Consider the following 16,740-nt stretch of genomic DNA (forward strand, 5'->3'; position numbering starts at 1 on the left):
CCAAGTCCGCCGGGAGGAGCGAGCCAGCACCTGCGGACCAGGAGGGGCGTCGCGGAAGGAGGTGAGTCCTGAGCGTTTGTGAGAACGTGGTTTTATTTTTGGCATGCTGGGAAGGCATTGGGAGGTCTCGGGCATGAGTTACGTCATCCGATTTATACTTTAAAAGCAGGGTCTTGGCTGCTGAGTTGGCGGGGGTGTGAGGGCATAAGATGCAGGTGAGCGTGAGTCAGCAGTTCAGTGAAGAGGCCAGCCACGTCCTGTCTCCCGAGTGAGGGTGACCTGGGAGCCAACCGTGGTCCCCCGTTCCCTAGTCGGTAAATGGAGAGCTGATGACTGCTGGGAAGCACCATTGCCTGATGGTGAGGCAAAGAGGCCCCGGAGCCCAGATGCTTGGGTTTCAATCTGGTTACTTGCTGTGCAATCTTGGGAAAGTGATTTAACTTCTCTGAGCCTCTGTGTTTGTCCTTGGTTAGGAACATGTGTCCTGAGTACAGCACTTGGAATTCAGTAAGTGCCAATGATTACAATTTTTTAAAAGATTTATTTTTAGAGAGAGGGGAAGAGAAGGAGAAAGAGAGGGAAAGAAACATCAATGTGTGGTGGCCTTTTGCACACCCCCTACTTGGGACCTGGCCTGCAACCCAGGCATGTGCCCTGACTGGGAATCGAACCAGCGACCCTTTGGTTCACAAGTCTGTGTTCAATCCACTGAGCCACAACAGCCAGGGTGTGATGATTACTATCAATAGGATTATGATCTTTGACGGAGGCCCCCTTCCTCACCTGCTTTACGTGCAGGGTTCACCATCCATAATTGTACTCACAACAATTCTGTGAGGATATCGTTATTTTAAAAAATAATCTGATTTATTTCTTCCTCCAATACATGGAGGAAGCGGCAGAACACGAGGCAGATGGGATGTGAGGCAGAGGCCTCGTGTTCTGGGCCGTGTCCAGAGCCTCAGCAGGTGGCTGCCATTTGGGGCTCGGGTCCTGTGTTTACAGACCCCCAGACGTACGGGAGGAACCTGGAAACCCAGTTCTTCACGTGAAAGGTCCGACTTCTACACTCTCGTCACTCCAGTTTGCAGCGGAGTGGGTGCTGGGCAGGAAGGGGAGGAGGGTCTTCACCCTGATGCAGAACCCCCACCCAAACAATAGTACCCCCATGTCCCCTGCAGAATTCACTGTATCCCTTCATTTTGGTCTAAAATAAGGAGGCCCTGGCCTGGCCCCTCAGTTGGTAGGAGCGTCATCCTGTACACCAAAAGGTTGTGGGTTCGATCCCCAGGTAAACTGGACAGAACCCTCTTTCAAGTTTTATTGTGTGGGTACATGAGGGGGATTCTTTGGTGGTTTCAAAGGTGAATGTGGGTCTGTGTTTTTAAATCTTAGGAGAGTTCTGTGAACACCACGTTGCTGGCCCACACAGAACGTGGGTGTGGGTTTTTCTAGCTCAAAGGGAGGGAACATTTGGAGACATGCACATGGCTAGAGGGAGAAAGAGACCCCCTCTTCTGTCATCACAGTCAACAATTTCCCCCAGGCCCAGCTGTGCCCGAAAAGTCACGGGAGCCATAGTTGTTAGTGAAGGAAACACAGCCTGCGGAGGTCATGCAAGGTCGTGCTCTACCCCTGAGGCTGACCTTGCGGCCATGCGGGAGGCGCAGGTGTGGTGGGGAGCTCTGACTCGTGGGCCGGCATCCTCCCAGGTGGGGGCCTGTTGGCTGATGACAACAGCGACCATGAGAACAAGAGCACGTGTTCGCCTTCAAATAGCAAGTGGACATCCAGTTGGGAAATATTTTTAAAAGGCTGCAGGAGATATGGTAATAATGTCTCTTGATGTTGAATCGGATTTGAGTCTGACCAATGAATTGGGAATTTCCAGAACTATGCAAGCCTCGTGGAATTGGACTATGGACGCCCTGAGATGGTCACTGCCCACTTGATGTGATTGGAGGTGGAACCTAGGATTCAGCCTATTGCGGGTCAGGGCTGCTGGCCCATCTGGGCTTGGATCTTGCCTCTGTCCCTTTGGAGAGTGACGTGTGATCTCGGGCGTGTTTTTTCAACTCTCAGAACCTACGTTTCTCCCATGAGAGATGAGGCCATCATATTACCTGGGAAACAGGGCTGCCTTTCGGATTAAATGAGTTGGTCCGTGCAAAGGTCGGGAGCCCAGTGTCTGGGGCAGAGGAAGAGTCCGATGCAGGAGCGGCCGTGTTTAGCGCTTCACTTTGCTCGGGGAACATGGGTGTCCTGTCCCTTAACTCAGAGGAGCAGCCTGAATCTAATCGTAGATACAGATATTCTCTTGGACCCTTCAGGTCCTCTTCTCTTTTTGTCTTTTTTGCCAATGCATCCATCCATCCATCATCCATCTATTTACCTATTTATCCTGCATCCATCCATCCACCCACTTATCATCGATCCATCATTCCATCCACCCATCCATTTATCATTCATCATCCATTTATCATCCATCCATCCATCCACATATCTAGCTATGTAGCTACCTAGCCATCTCACCTATTTTCTGAGTACCATCTAAGTAGCAGGCATTGTTTTGAATACTTTAACTCTATTAACTTATGTAATCTTCACAAAACTCTGTAAGACAGATATGATTAAGATCCCATATGAGGCCCTGGCTGGTGTAGCTCAGTGGATGGAGTGCAGGCTGCGAACTGGAGTGTTGCAGGTTCGATTCCCAGTCAGGGCACATGCCTGGCTTGTGGATCAGGTCCCTCGTGGGGGCACGGGAGAGGCAACCACACATTGATATTTCTTCCTTCCTTCCCCTCTCTCTAAAAATAAATAAGTAAAATCCTTTTTTAATATTTTTATTTATTTATCTTTAGAGAGGAAGGGAAGGAGAGAAACATCAGTGTATAGTTGCTTCTTGTGAGTCCCCTGCTGGGAACTGGCCTGCAACCCAGGCATGTGCCCTGACTGGGAATCGAACCGCAATCGTGTGGTTCGAAGGCCCGCGCTCAATCCACTGGGCTACACCAGCCAGGGCAAATAAAATCTTCTTTAAAAAATGTAAAAAAAAGATCCCATATTATTTTTAGCTATGTAGCTTTCAGTGGTCTTCCATTTCTATCTGTGCACCCACCTATCACTTATTAGCTACCCATCATCTATCTACCTATGATTTATATAATCTATTATCTGTCTATATCTTTGTCTATCTATCCATCTGTCCACCATTTACCTGTGATCTGCCTGTATCGTCTGTTACCTGTCTATATCTATTTCTATCAATGATCTGCCTCTATCAGCTATCTATCCATCATCTACCTACCTATCAGTCATCTGTCATCTATGTCTTCTGTCTGTCTGTCTGTCTATCTGTATCCACCCCATCTCTGTTTCTCGCACATTTTTTCCAGGATTCTAAAGCTAAAGTGGAGGCAGCCGACAGGAAGGAAGCCCTGTCCTTCCTGCTTCCTGGCCCAGCTCGCCCTTCTCTCTCCCAGTTTACAGTCTCCGTCCTCTTGACCTTTAAGTGCACCATCCGTTGCGGACAGGCTGCCTGCTCCTGCCTTGTTTCTTCACGTACTTGACAGTAAATGAATGGAGTAGGATAATTTGTTTCTGCAGATGTGAATGGCTGTTCCCGGCAGACACAGAGCAGGTGTGTGGAGAGCGTGGGGCGGGGAGGTAAGGACAGGGCTGCAGGGAAAAAGGTTCTCCGTCATGATTTTGGAGAGATGGAGCTGCACCTATGCACCACCAATAAACCTTAGGGGTGGACAAAGACACCTCCCTCGGCCCTTTGGGTCCCCTGCATTCAAGCTGGAAACCACCGGTGACCGGCTTCAAGCTTGGGACGTCGCTTGGGACATCGTGGACTTTTCCCTAGGTGTCACAATCAATGTCTCTCTCCTCGATGACAGCTGAAGACAAGAATTCTAGGTTAGAGAGAGTGGAAGAGAAGGAGAGAAACATCAATGTGTGATTGCCTCTCGTACACTGCCCACTGGGGACCTGGCCTGCAACCCAGGCATGTGCCCTGACTGGGAATTGAACCGGCAACCCTTTGGTTCACAGGCTGGCACTCAATCCACTGAGCCACACCAGCCAGGGCGGTGTGCTGATTTTAAGTCAAAGCACTAACGGTGCTTCGGTGAACAAGTCAAGTTTCTGCCCTGAGCGAGGTGCATTCTGCTTGGGTGGATACGCTCACACCACCGTCCAGCTCCCAGATGAGAAAAAGCTGACAAAGTCCGTCACCACCAAACCAGCTTTGCAAGAGATGTTACCGAGACTACTTTAAGAGAAGGGGGGGGGGGATTAAAATATGGATAATAAAAGGGCAATAAATACACTCCTATCAATAGTTCCTTTATATGTGAATGGATTAAAGGCTCCAATCAAAAGGCATATGGTGGCTGAACGGATAATAAAACAAGACCCTCACATATGCTGACTGCAAGGACTCACTCCGAGTGGAAAGACACACACAGATTGAAAGTAAACAGATGGAAAAGATACACAAATGGAACCAAAAAACGCTGGGGTAGCAATACTTAAATCAGATAAAATACACTTTAAAACGGGCTGGAGAGCCCTGGCTGGTGTGGCTCAGGGGGTTCAGTGCTGGACTGCAAACTAAAGGGTCGCTGGTTGGATTCCCAGTCAGGGCACATGCCGAGGTTGTGGGCCAGGTCCCCAGTTAGGTGTGCATGAGAGGCAACCACACATGGAAGTTTCTCTCCCTCTCTTTCTCTTTCCCTTCCCCTCTCTCTAAGAATAAATAAATAAAATATTTTAATAAATAAAGAAACAAAGACTGGGGCACTGAGGGTGAAGGGATTGAGCAAAAAAAGAAAAGAAAAGAACTAATGGATACATGGATAACAGTGTGGTGATTACAGGAGGGAGGGGTGTGGGTGGAGGTGGCAGAAGGTATAGGAGAGAGAAATCGTGATGAAAAAAATAAATTTAAAAAGAAAAAGCTGTAACAAGAGACAAAGAAGGACCCAGCAATTCCACTTCTGGGTCTTTATCCAAAGAAGTGCACATATTTTTGACTCTCACTGGCTGGATAATCACATCAGGGGCTTAACGGGTTGTGGACAGGGGCCTGGGAGGTTGAGGCACAAAATCCCTTCTGTGGAAGGAAGCTTGGGAGGAGGAAAGGAGGGAACCGGGAAGATTCAGCCTGGGCCCCAGGCCCCTGCCGTCCCCCAGGGGGCCAGGCACAGCATAGGGCCCCCGGCAGCACAGAGGGAAACTGCAGGCATTCAGAGTACATTCCGCAGACTCATGGCGACAGGAGCCCGGTAAACAGCAGACACAGCTCCAGTGCCCAGCCTGGGGAAGCGCGGGTTCATGTCCACGCTTCCAAATGACCGCGCAGGTGTGAGTTCAAGGCGGAGACTCAGCTTAGTAACCAGAACAGGAAAGAAGCGGCGTGTGTCCGCACCTTTTTGTTTTTTGTTTTTGCATGAGATTTGGACCCTCTGTATTTAATTTTCACAAACTGGCTGAAGGGGTTGTTGGGTCAGTCCTGGCCGGGTAACAGAATTGCCCGGTTAGAGCGTCATCCTGATACACCAAGGTTGTGGGTTCCATCCCCAGCCAAGGCACGTACGAGATTCAACCACACTTTTGTCCAGGTCTATGAGTCCTTTTTCCTTCTTGCTCAATCCCTTTACCTGCTAACCTCCTCCCCCAACACCAGCTGTCATCCTGCTCTCCATCCACGAGTCTGTCCCCATTTTTCTTTGTTAGTTCAGTTTGTTCATTAGATTCCACATATAGAGCAGAGTATAAGGGGACTAAAGGGTAATGTAAAAAAAATACAATAAAAATTAAATTTAAAAACAACAAAAAAGAAAGCTGATGCCAAAATGGGAATGTTTCCAAAAGTTATCATCACTGGCAAACATCTCGCCAAATAAACAAATAAAATGTATAAATAAATATTTTTAAAACGGAATTAGCCAATGAATGAATCAGTAAGTGGAAGAGCAAATTTCTCTCCCTCTTTCAAATCAGTAAGTTAAAAAATTTTCAAAAAGCAACCAATGAATACATAAGTGGAACAAGTTAAAGACTCTCTCTCTCTCAAATAAAATAAAATAAAATAAAATAAAATACATAAACTACAGCGGATGTGAGGTCTTATGACTGTTTTCTCCAAACCTCCACAGTTTCCCAGTAACCACTTCCCCTGTCAGCACCATCTGTCCCTCTCCCTCCGCCGCACCGCCCCTCCCCCCGCAGAAGCCCCCCTCCTCCTCCAGCCTCTTTCCCAGCAAAGTCATTTACAGCTTCCTGTTGCTTGCTCTCCCAGCAGCGGTCCCCAACCCCAAGAGGGAGAGAAAGAGAGAGAGGAACATCGAAAAAGAGGCCATGGGGCCCTGGCTGGTGTAGCTCAGTGGACTGAGTGCGGGCCTGCGAACCAGAGGATCGCGGTTTGATTCCCAGTCAGGGCACATGCCTGGGTTGCAGGTCAGTTCCTTGCAGGCCAACTACCAGCAGGGGACGCACGAAAGGCAACCATACATTGATGTTTCTCTCCCTCTCTCCTTCCCCTCTAAAGATAAATAAAAAAATAAAATTAAAAAAAAACTTGGTAACTGAATAAACTATCAATGAAGTATTATTAGCTGGCAATTCTTTGTCAAAAAAAAGAAAAAAGAAAAAGAAAAAGAGGCCATGGTCGGGCGGTTCCATTGGTCAGAGTGTCAGCCCCATACACCATGGTTGTGGGTTTGACCTCCAGTCTGGTCACTTACAAGAATCAACCAAAGAGCCCTGGCTGGTGTGGCTCAGTGGACTGAGTGCCAGCCTGTGAACCAAAGGGTCGCCAGTTCAATTCCCAGTCAGGGCACATGCCAGGTCCCCAGTGGGGGGCATGCAAGAGGCAATCACACACTGTTTTTCACCCTCTATTTCTCCTTCCCTTCCTGTCTCTAAAAATAGATAAATAAAATCTTAAAAATAAACAATCAACCAATGAATGCATAAATAAGTGGCAGAAAATATTTCTCTCTCCCTCTCTAATCAATGAATTATTTAAAAAGAAAGAAAAACAGAAACAGTCCATGGAATATAATCAGTACTGTTGTATTAACTGTAGATGGGGCCAGGCAGGCCACTGGAGAAATATCAGCGTGATGGCTTTATGAGGTAGGTAAACATCTCATCACTAGGTTGTACACCGAAACTAGTATAGTATGGTATGTTCAGTGTCATGGAGAAATAAATTTTCAAAAATTTAAAAAAAAACCAGAGAGGGAGAGAGAACATCACACACAGCGACACACATTTTAAAAAATAGATCGTATTTGTTTATTTTTAGAGAGAGGGGCAGGGAAGAGGAAAGAGAGGGAGAGAAACATCAATGTGTGGTTGCCTCTCACGTGGCCCCCACTAGGGACCTAGCCTACAACCCAGGTATGTGCCCTGACTGGGAATCGAACCGGCAACCCTTTGGTTCACAGCCTGTACTCAGTCCACTGAGCCACACCAGCCAGGGCACAGACACACATTTGATTTGTTCATCTGACAAATACTGACTGAGTTCCAAACAAGGTGCTTCACACAGGAGAGGGGCAATGGAGGCAGGAAGATGGTGAGATTCACGCAGCTGCAGGGACACGCGGGAGAAACTGAGGCACAAACCTACTTGGATACAGACAGACAGAGGGAGAGATTCTTTTTTTTTTTTTTTAATCCTCACTCAGGGACATTTTTTCATCGCGTGTAGGGAGAAAGAGAGAAACATCAGCATGAAAGAGAAACACTGACCAGATGCCGCCATCTGCACGCCGACCTGGGACTGAACCCGCAACCCCACTATGTGCTCTGAAGTGGGGATTGAACCTGCAACCTTTTGGTTTATGGGATGACGCTCCCACCATCTGGGCCACCTGGCCGGGCCGGGGAGGCGGGGCATGATTCTTGAATAGACTCGGAGCCTGACACACTAGTCGTGGAGGTGGAAGGCAGCATGCATCTGGTATGGAAAGGGGGAAACCGAGGCAGAGACACACTTTCCTGTGGGATGCAGCCCTGTCCTGATCTCACCGACCAGCAAATAAAAGCCCCTGGCATGGGTGGCTCCTCACCCACATCCATCCTCACCTCCTGGGCCCCTGACCCCCGCCCTCTCCTCACCCTCCACGGAGGCCTCCTCCTCCTGGCTCTCCAGAGGCATAAAAGCTGGAGTCACAGAGCTGGACACGGAGAGACAGGGACCAGTGAGGTGGGAGCAGGGAGGTGGGGCACGGGGGACAGGGCAGGTCTGGAAATGGGGCGGAGGACTGCATGACAATGTGGTAGTTTCTCAGACCTTGGAGAAGGGCTGATGTCTCTGGGATTCCTTGACTCCAGTCATTCCCATGTTGTGGGCTTTGGAGGGTCCATGTCTTGTTTCCCAAATGTTCTTGCTTCCCTCGGCCAACTCCCTCATTTTCTTTAAGCCATTGGGTCCCAAAACGGAGCTCCAGGACCTCCCTAGGAAACCTCGGGGGAGTGTGTTTTATTTTCCATCGTATTCGATATACTTAAGACAAAAAGACATAGAGATCAATGTTGGTCAACCAAATGGTATTGCAAACTTAGTGTTTGTTAAAAGCGAGACAGAGCCCTGGCCGGTGTGACTCAGTGGACTGAGTGTTTGCCTGCGCACCAAAAGGTTGCAGGTTTGAGTCCTGGTCAGGGCACATGCCTGTGTTGTGGGCCTGGTCTCCAGTTGGGGGCGTTCGAGAGGCAACCACACATTGATGTTTCTCTCCCTTTCTTTCTCCTTCCCATCCTCTCTTTCTAAAACTAAATAAGATCTTTTAAAAAAAAAAGTGAGACAGAGAAAAACAAATGCTGTAATTGTATGAGCTCATTTATGGGTGGAATAAAAAAAAATTCATAGCCCTGGCTGGGTGGCTCAGTTGGCTGAAACATTGTCCTCATACACTAAAAGGTTGAAGGTTCGATCCTGGTTGGGACGTGGACGAGAGGGAACTGACTGATGTTTCTCCCTCTCCCCCCGCCCCCCCCCCGCCCCGTTCTCACTCTAAAACTGATAAATTTATCCCTGGGTGAGGATTAAAAACAAACAAAACCTCCCAGAGAAGGAGATCCGGTTGGGGTGGACGAGAGAGGTGGAGGTGGGGGAGGGGGTCAAAAGGCATAAACTTCCACTTACAAGAAAAATTAGTTCTGGGGTCATAGTGTACGGCGTGGTGACGATAGTTAATAACACTGCATTCGAACCTTGCTAAGGGAATAGATCTTAAATGTTCTCATCACCGGAAGAAAAAGATTTTGGTACCTCTCTAACCTGATGCACACTAACTGAATTTATTGCAGTAATCGTTTTGCAGTGTACGTAAGTCAAGCAATTCTGCTGAACGCGTGAAAGCTCATGTCCATGATAACCTCAATAAAACAGGAAGGAAAAGGCGTTAGGGAACAGCTCTCGTGTGGACAAATAGCTGAACAAACACAAGATTTTGTCAGGCAGTTTCTTGCCTTCATGGTGGATGATACCCGCCGCCCCCCCTCCCCCGGACCTGGGCCTGCGTCCAAATTCATCAAAATGATGGGTTTGCATTTTTTTGCATGTTGATTATACTCTCCTCCAAAAGCTAAAATGAAATAAAACTGTGCAATTGTTGGCCTGTTGGTTACACTGCCCAGAACTAAAATAAGTTAAACTCACCACCATCTCTTGCAATTTTTTAAATATGTGCATTTTTTTTGCATGTCGATTATGCCCCCCCAAATTAAAATAAAAATAAACTCACCACCCTCTTCGGCGGAGTTCTGCTGCAGGCGCCCAGCCCTGCGGCCCAGCGATGGCTCCGTCTGTCTGTCCGGTGCTGCTGTTGGCGGTCCTGCTCAGCCAGGCGGTGACCTGCTGCTCGCCACCGCCGCCCTGGGTGAGCCGTTCCCGACAGCGCCAGCGACACCTGCCGCCCTCCGGGACCTGTTTCTGCGGTTCTTGGCTGAGCCCGGTTGTGGAGGAAAAGATGTAAAAATATGTCCAGAAAGACAAAAAGTTGACTTCCTCTTCTTGGCTCCCAGCAAACTACAGAACCCAGCTGAAGTCCAGGGCGTCAGGGTGCAGTTTCCCCAAAGGGAAAAACCTCCTGAAGATTAGCATCGCCCCCCTGGTGCGCGCATAACTGCTCCAGGGGAGGGCGCGGTCCAGGTGCGCAGGACCCAGTCCCACCCACCCCAGCCTTTCCCCTTAGGAGCCCAGGTCCCTAACCCCTAACGGGTGAACCAGACCACACTGTGAGGACCTCAGGTTCTGGGCTGTGGAGAACCCCCCTGAGGTTGAAATCCTGGTTCTGCAACTTTTTAGCACGTGAATTCTGGCCAACTGCCTAATCCCTTTTTCACCTGGATGTTTTGTGGGGGTTTTTTTGTTTGTTTTTTTTTGTTTTGGAAAAACGACTGGCCCAGTAGCTCAGTTGGTTAGAGCATCTTCCAGACCAGAGCAATCCTCCCAACAGCCAAGGTCGTGGGTGCATAAGTGAGTGGAACAACAGATTGATGTCTCTCTCCCTCCCTCTTCCTCGATCTCAAATCAATTTTTAAAGAACTAGAGGGTGAACTGAGTTCATCCTTGCAAGACCCTGGAGGCAGGTGGCACACTGGCCGTATCCCTGGCTCGTGGGGCGCTCGCCACCTTCTCCATCTCTCTGAGTCTTGATCTCCCCATCTCTATCCAGGGCCGAGGAGGCTGGACGCCCACTAGCGCTGGCTGCCTTCTGGGTCCTGGTAAGCGAACTTTTCTGACCATTTCATCCCTGTTGGGCTTGGACCCTCAACCCACACCCAGTGAAGTCCACAGGTTTTATTCCCACATTGGAGTCAGAGCACTGGGTTCAAGTCCCAGCTCTGCCTTGCTGTGTGACTTTCATCTCCCTCAGTTTCCTCATCTGTGACAATGGGTACCAGATGGCCCCTGCCTCATCAGGATGTTGGGAAAACTCCTTCACCCCTCGCTCCCCACGTCTCCGTCCTTACCAGGTGCTTGACCATGTGCTGCCCAGTGACAATCCCACGACATGAGGACAGGGTTTATCCTGGGCCTCATTCAGTGCTGCCAGCAAACCCTGCCTCCTGCGATGGTATGACTGGCGGACGGCACCTGAGATCTGGATCCACACGTACCTAGGCGGGTTCAGATGCCATCCACTTGGAGTGGTCCTTGTGAGCAGGTGACTCTCCTTCCCAGAGACACAATGTCCTCACTGGCAAGTAGGAGTGGTCACAATGGCATTATCATTACCCTCCAAGGACCACCTGGCCTTGTTCTCTCTCCTCTTCCCAACCCCAGTGCCCCTGCCCCAGACTGCTGACCAGGACGAGAAGAAGGTGACCACTGCAGAGACCCTGTGGAAGGCCATTGCTGAGTCACCTTCATCACTGCCCTCCATGCACCCACCATGGCTTTGGAAACTGGCCGGTGGGGGGCGCCATGCACTCCTTGGAAGAGTGTTCAAATGCCCAGATGGGAGTCAGCCTATGGGAGGAGCCAAATGAGTCGTGGTTATTTTTTGTAATGTTATCTCCTCGCAAGATCCGGTCTCCGGCCACTTCCCCCGGGTTCGCCCCGCTCCCGCTGTCTCCTCTTCTTCCCTGACCGGGTAATATCTCTGAGATTTCCCTCCCATTCTCACTCCACATCTCGAGGGAAATAATCGTGGAAGCTCATGGGGGTTCGGACACCTGAGTATGTACACCGTGAATGCAACCAATGAACTGGACCTGATTTTTCTCAGGGTTGGCACCTGCCAAATGGGGTCCGTGGAGTGTATCTAAGGCAGGATTCTCAGCCTCAGCCGTGTTGACATTTGGGGCTGGGTTGGTCTGTGCTGTGGGGGCATCCTGTGCATTGGGGGGGGGGGGGTGTTGAGCAGCATCTTTCACCTCCCNGGGGGGGGGGGGTGTTGAGCAGCATCTTTCGCCTCCCCCCACTAGATGGCAGGACAAACTCCAAGCTGGGATGACCTAAAATGTCTGCAGACATTGTCAAATGTCCCGAGGGGGACAAAATCGCCCCCTCGATGAGACCCTCTGAGTACTTTAAGATCCCAAGAAAAAAAGGAAGGAGTATAAAGTCCTGATGAAGACTAATGATTTCTGGCTTTGTTCCCAGATGAGTTGGCCTATTTCCACCCTCAGCCTGTCTCCAAGAGGACTTGGAGGGAGACTCTCGCCAAACCGGAGATGGGAGGTAAAGGCAGGAGAGACATAGGGGAGAGAAATAAATAGGAGAAGGAGAAAAGCCAAGTGGCAGACAGAGCACCGAAGATCGGGGAGGGTGGAGAGGAAATGGGGCTCCACCAAGAACCCCTCTTCCTTGCAGCCAGCCCCCCTCCCCTCAACTCAGAATGCCCACCTGGCCTGGAATCCGCTTTCCTGAAACACTGGGTCCCTGTCACTGTGGAACCTTGGCATCCACTATTGGCTCAGTCTAGAAAGTTCCGGTTCTAGAACTCTCTGCACTGCCAGGTCCTTCCTGCTGTCCTTCAGAAAGCATTTCAGTCTCCACTTCCTCCTCAGATGTTTTCCCTGAAACAAAGCTCCTTTTTCTCTATTTTTCCACCTCGTTGTATTCCAACAGTAACATTGATCACTGCGTGACTCCTCCTTGCTTCGTATATTTATCTGTTTATTCTCCACCTTCTCCCAGTAAAATCTAAGCTCCATTTGAGGAGGGGGCTCCTTTGTCTTGCTCATTGCCTAGTACAAGGAGTCCTTGGGAAATATTTGTGACTGAACTAAATTACGCAAATATAGGCTGAACATGCCATCATCCCACCCAGCCACGATCAAGGCCGACGCTCAAACTCCAGCTTTGCTTGCCTTCCTACAGTTGGATGTTCAGCCCCATTCCATTTCCTTCTCTAATTTTTTGAAATTAACCCCATGTTTTCATGTCAACTGCACTTAATTCATTTGAAAAGCGTATATTGGACATTAACCAATCCTGGGGATGTCATGCCTTCTGAATTCACTAATTCCTGCGTCAACCTTGAAAATACCCACTGCCAACATGTGGCTTCTTGACAGGGAGGTGGAGTCTTGGCAGAATAGCTCAGCTGGTTAGAGCATTGTCCCAACGCACCAAGGTCACAGGTTCGATCTTCAGTCGGGGCACACACATCAACCAATGAGTGTATTAGTAAGTGGAACCATAAATCGATGTTTCCCTCTCTCTTTCAAATCAATCAGTAAGTTTAAAATTCTTTAAAACTATGGGGATGGGACAGGGGGATCTGTGGGTGTATGAAAACAAAGAGAAGGTTGAACAAAAATGGAAAAAAGGGGGAGGAAAGGGAAGGCTGTTGGATCTGAGGTGAACTAAAGAGGCCTTTCTACCCAGTTTCACCCCCAACCTCAGGGAGGAGTGGGGGGCAGACCCAGCCAAAATTCTCCTCTTTCTTGCTCATAGATCTGGGCAACCCCAGGGAGGGAGCGGTCCTGCCTTCGTAGACGTCTCCAGACTCTGGTCCTCGTCATTCTCTTCTGTGGCTCCTCCTGAAACCCAGTCTAGACCCCTCTACCAAGACAAAGATCCTGAAATTGCATTTCCAAATTTCATGAAGAAAATTTGGAACATTTGGTGAATTTGTCTCAAAAGTCCCTGACCTGTGTCCAATTTTACTGACTTATCTTTGGAAGAAGTATAAAGTAAGTTAACAGAGTCAGGAATAATTCTGGAACCACTTAGCAAATTCTGGGGCCAGTTGGGAAGCATTCCTGCAGTCCATCGGAAGTTAAGTGTTTTCTTTAGGAATCATCCGATCAGAACATAAGCTATTGAATGATATGATATTAATATTCATTTCCACTCAAAGAGGCTATGACATCTTGACTTGAAAAGATTCTCCAAAGTATATCATGCTTGCCTTTCAAGGTATGAACCAGAATGGAGAGAATAAATTTCTTCCCAAATAATCAATGTCTTCTTTTGTTAATTAGTATGGTAATTTATTGGGGGTAGCAAAATTCAGGATAAGAGGGTCAGGTGTGGGAATATAACATTTTGGAAGCAAAAGATCTTGGGTTGTCTAATGAAAGGACCTAAATTTAATTCCAGTTTCTGCCTGTTGTCCATTCCTGAGTATCTGACCTACTCTGTGTTTCATGGTTCATGGTCCATTAGTTGTTTTTGTTTTTGTTTTTATCCTCACCTGAGGACTTTTCTTTTCCATTGAGTTTAGAGAGAGAGGAAGGGAGAGAGAGAAACATTGATGTGAGAGAAAAGCCTCAGTGGGTCTTCTCCTGTATGTACCCGGACTAGAGGGTGGAAACCACAACCCAGTCATATGCCCAGACTGGGAACCGAACCCCCAACCTTTTGGTGTACTGGTGAATGCTTCAACCAATTGAGCCACAGTGACCAGAGCAAGTTTTACACTTTCAAGTGGTTGAGAAAGAACAAAGCAGAATGTAGGCAGAGGCTGCAAAGCCTAAAGTATCTTTTTTTTAAAGATTTTATTTATTTATCTTTAGAGGGGAAGGGAAGGAGAGAGAGAGAGAAATATCAGTGTATGGTTGCCTCTTTGCGTCCCCTGCTGGGAACTGGCCTGCAACCCAGGCACGTGCCCTGACTGGGAATCGAACCAGGATCGTCTGGTTTGCAGGCCCACGTTCAATCCACTGAGCTACACCAGCCAGAGCAAGTATCTTTTAAAAAAAATTATTTATTGACTTGAGAGAGAGAAAAACATCAATTTGTTGTTCCATTAATTTATGCATTCTTCTTGTATGTGCCCTGACCAGGGATCGAACTCGAAACCTTAGCATATCAGCACAATGCTCTAACCAACTGAGCTACCCAACCAGGACAAGCCTGACGTATTTATTATTTCACCCTTGACCTGGAAAGTTAGCCAATCCTTGCTGCAATGACTCCGACACAATAGAAATGTTTTTCTTCTTCACCTTGAAGTCCTGGGAGGGTGTCTCCAGTCAGCCAGGGGCTCTCTTCTAGTGACCGAGAGGCCAAGATTCATTCTACATAGCAGTTCACCCATCCATTAGAGTCTTGTCTTTGGTTGCACTCAACCAGTGGGAGGAGAAAAAGAATATTGGGTACGGGGGTGGGGGGAGACCCGTGCTTCATCATCACCATCTGGCCACCTTTGGCTACAATGCACAGTGGGAGTCAGGGAGGTCTTTGAAAGGACAGAAGACCCTCATTCCAGGTGTGAGTCACCCTCCATGTGTCCTAGTGACTTATGGCAGCTGGGAGACCTATATCCTGTGCTCAGGAGAGTCAGGTGAGGGACACATCTGAGGAAGGAGGAGAGGGGTGCACGGTCCACGGTCCTTCTGTTACATAAAACAACTCAGCCGCTTTTGGGTGTACGGAGTGGAACTTTATTTTACACGTGCGGACCCAGAGGAATCAGTCTCCAAATTCTGAGCCCTGAACAGTGGGGGAGCAGTTATTTTTATAGAGCAAGGGAGGGCCCGTCCTTCGGACCATTACTTCTAGCGTGAAAGCAGGAGGCAGCTTACAGAAGCAGAAGGAGCAGCGCGTTATCTCTGGCGTGCAGACCATAAGCAGTCCAGGGAAGCCAAAAGGAAAACAAGTCTGTGCTGTGTCTTAAAATAGCTATCAATTTCCCCCAACACCTCCTTCACCCAATTCCCCAAACTAGGCTTTTAAAAATACATCGAAATGGGGACCCTAAACTATAGTTGGTGTGATTGCAGACTGGTACAATCACTGTGGAAAACAGTATGGAATTTTCTCAGAAAACTAAAAATGGACCTGCTTTTTGACCCAGCAATTCCACTGCTGGGATTATATCCTAAGAACCCTAAAACACCAATTCAAAAGAACCTATGCACCCCAAATGTTCACAGCAGCACAGTTTACAATAGCCAAGAGTTGGAAGCAGCCTAGGTGCCCGTCAGTAAATGCATGGATCAAAAAACTATGGTACATTTACACAATGGAATTTTATGCTGCAGAAAGAAAAAAGGAGCTCCTACCTTTTGCAACATCATGGATGGAACTGGAAAGCATTATGCTGAGTGAAATAAGCCAGGTGTTGAAGGACAAATACCATATGATCTCACCTTTAACAGGAAGCTAAACAACAAAACAAAGAAGCAAGCAAAATAAAAACAAAGACACTGAAATAGAGAACAGAGGGACAGTGACCAGAGGGGAGGAAATTTCAGGGGAAAAGGGGGAAGGATTTACAAGAACTAGTATAAAGGACACATGGACAACAACTAGAGGGGCTGGAAATGGGAGGAAGGTGGGGAGTACTGGGGGCCTGGGCTGGGATGGGAGTAATAGACAGAAAACTGTACTTGAACAATAATGAAATAAAAAAAAGAAAAAAACCTTAAAAATGGTTTGGTTGTGATACAATACATGTAACATGAAATTTACCATCTGAACCATTTAAGCACACAGTTCAGAGATACTGGAAATATTAAGCACATTCGTAATATGGTGCAAACATTACCACCATCTGTGGCAGACTCTGGCCAACAGAGTACACCTGTCGTGACTGAAGATGAGACTAAATGCACAGGCGACAACAATCCTGTGGAGAAAAAGGGAAGGGCATGGCTACTCTCTCAAGGGGAAGTGCCTATGAATGCCTGGGCCACTCTCTCAAGGGGAGAGTGCCTCGACCCTTGCCTAGACAGGCTTTTATTGTTTTCCTTGGGTCTTACATCAGAGAAAGATTTATTATCTATTCCATAGAATATTATTGACTACATTTTTAG

This window comes from Sturnira hondurensis, unplaced genomic scaffold (genome assembly GCF_014824575.4).
Source record: "Sturnira hondurensis isolate 20B ecotype Veracruz unplaced genomic scaffold, ASM1482457v3 Scaffold0008151, whole genome shotgun sequence".
NCBI classification, from domain to species: domain Eukaryota; kingdom Metazoa; phylum Chordata; class Mammalia; order Chiroptera; family Phyllostomidae; genus Sturnira; species Sturnira hondurensis.